General features: G+C 38.4%; 1 long non-coding RNA gene across 3 annotated transcripts; it reads left to right on the top strand.

The window, feature by feature from the left end:
- LOC143265162 (uncharacterized) lies at positions 1-1,001 on the top strand. 3 transcript variants are annotated; one of them, XR_013039363.1, is made up of 4 exons: positions 2-150; positions 212-312; positions 377-507; positions 563-1,001. It is a non-coding gene; the product is annotated as an uncharacterized LOC143265162 (long non-coding RNA). The 3 variants fall into 3 exon arrangements; XR_013039364.1 differs by having other exon boundaries at positions 1-312; positions 566-1,001; XR_013039362.1 differs by having other exon boundaries at positions 3-312.
- Positions 1,002-2,585: the final 1,584 nt, after the last annotated feature.

Below are 2,585 nucleotides of genomic sequence, written 5' to 3'. Positions count from 1 at the left end.
TATCATTGGTCTAATGATTGATTCTGAAGTTGTCTTCTTCAGTGTTCTTTCATTTTAAAACGCTCGCCATCATGTCAGTCTGATGGTCAATTTTAAAATTGCCTTCCTCACTCTGCTTGCTTACATTTTATTCACCTGCCTTCTTCTATTGTATGTTATAATCCGATCGACTTCTTGAACAAGGCTAATTTAAACTTTTTATTTTCAAAAGAAGTTGAAGATGGACTCTCTGGCTGTTAGATAAATTAAAATGTTATATCATGCCAATCATATACACCATTTGCAAGTAACACTGAAGATCAACGTTTAAATGTAAGGATAAACATCATAAAAGTTAATTACGTTTAAAATGTACAAAACTGATGTTTGAGGTTAGTCTGCAAGTTTAATGGAAGTTGAAGAACGAGCGTGCAAAGGCTATCACGATCGAGTGCAGAGTGCATCAAAATGCAGAGCATTGCATCGGTACGAGGCAGTAGTCAAGAATTCGAAGATACGAGAGGCTCGGTAATAAATCTTTAGGCGGGACTTAAGTTTCGAAGTAAATCTTGCCACGTTTTAGCAGTAAGTCCAGAGCTCACCGCGAACGGGATCAAGAATAGCGACTCGCTGGATAACAGCTTGCATGGACCAGCTACGTTGCTGTAGCGGCTGCGTAGTCCAGGAAAGGTGCTAAATCCACTTGTGACGAGTTTAAAAACGACTCTATCGCCCATACTGATGTGTCTCGGCCATAATCCGTCAAGGAAGCACGCAACTCATGCTCCTTTAAAACGTTCGGAGAACGTAGTTCGCTGGAAGTGCTTCTCGAACAGAATTTAACGACGGAAACGTTCAAAATGGCACTTGGCACTTTTCTCTTTCGGGGAAACAGAACTTACGTTCTGATATAGTACAGAACTTCAGTTCTCAAATTTTTTATTTCAGCCTAAACTTGGAATTTGGACGTTTGGAGATTTAAAAATATGGATGTGTTGAAGGTTATAATTTAGGAAGTTGGAGATTCAATAAATAAGATATTTGAAAATGTAGAAATGTAAAAATTGAGAAATTAAATTTAGAAATCCGAGAAAAGCGAAATTTGAGAGCTTAAAAATTGAGAAATACTATTTCAAAATTTTTAAATTTCAAATTGACCCTCCTTGCAAAAAGTACCAGAAATGTAAAACGTTTCAAAAACGACTGAGTAGATTTTTATGTATCGAGCGGAGAACACGTATCGCGAGAGGGTAGATTATCAACGTTCGATTACATTTTACAATAAATGGTCATCGCGTCGTAGTAAATCACGAGCGAATAAAACAACATAATTCGCGTCGTTTAAATTTACGTTAATACCGCGTTTCGAAACGATATACCGCCGTGCCACAACTAGATCAATAATCTCGTTATTTAGACGATAATAAATTGTTTTTCAATCGTGCACAGCAATCAAAGAATTATGTTCATTTCGCTGGTATTCGTTCCGAAACTAAGAGACCATAATAACGCGTATGTTTCGGTGATTATCGTGAACAGAAAATCGCCGGATAAAGAATTGCGACGAACTGGCGGCGTTGGTTGTTGGAGGGTGAGGTAAAGTTTGGCCAGACTAGAAGAGAGAACAACGTGATTTAGATATCGTCTTCTTGCGGTAATCAATTTCCATTAACGAAGTCTCGGCGCAGGTGGAAAGGGAAAGAGGTGAGGCGAGGGAAAACGGAAGGTGAAATGGAGATAAAGAAAAACCGAGATGCTGGAGACAAATCTAAAGAGCCTCTGTAATCGAGTTCTCGGCATTTTTTATCCGTACAAACAAGTTAACACTACCATTTTTCGATCAAATCATCTTACAATTTTCACTAGAATCATTTACATTTTCACTAAATTTGGCAGAAATTTTAGGGCGAAAGGTGCAGTAAAATCTTTTATTTGGATTGATGATTTTTTCCAGCTTTGTTGTGAGAGATGGAGTGTTTTGTGATTTACGAAATTCTGTAATTTATTTTTTGGGATATTGTTTTTTAGTGTTTGAATGGGGTTTGGAGTCTTTGTGTGTTTAATTTATTTGGTAGTTAGGTAGATAAATATTTAGGTATGTGGATAAGTAGAGAGTTGGACATTTGGACAGTTAGGTATCTGGACACCTAGGCACTTAGAGATCTAAGCACCTTGAAAGGTAGATACCCAGATATCTACATACTTAAATACATAGACACTTAGACACCTAGACACCTAGATATCTAGATAGCTGCATACCTACATACCTACATACCTAAACACTCAGATACCTGGACATCTAGAAACCTGGACTCCCTGATACCTGGATATCTAGATATCTGAACACCTAAATACCTGGACACCCAGATACCTAGTCACCTAGACATCCAGATACCGAGACACCCAGATACCTAGTCACTTAGATACCTAGACACCTAGACATCTATGTAGACACGTAGACACCTAGGTACCTAGACACCTAGACACCTATGCACTCAGACAGCTAGACACCTCAACACCTAGATCTCGAGATCTCACCATACGTGTATCTCCACATATTCCCAAATCTACAGATACCAGGCATGTCCACATTCTTAATGTCCACA

This window comes from Megachile rotundata, chromosome 9 (genome assembly GCF_050947335.1).
Source record: "Megachile rotundata isolate GNS110a chromosome 9, iyMegRotu1, whole genome shotgun sequence".
NCBI classification, from domain to species: domain Eukaryota; kingdom Metazoa; phylum Arthropoda; class Insecta; order Hymenoptera; family Megachilidae; genus Megachile; species Megachile rotundata.
The sequence above is the reverse complement of the archived record's forward strand: the minus strand, read 5'-3'. Positions and strand labels throughout refer to the sequence as shown.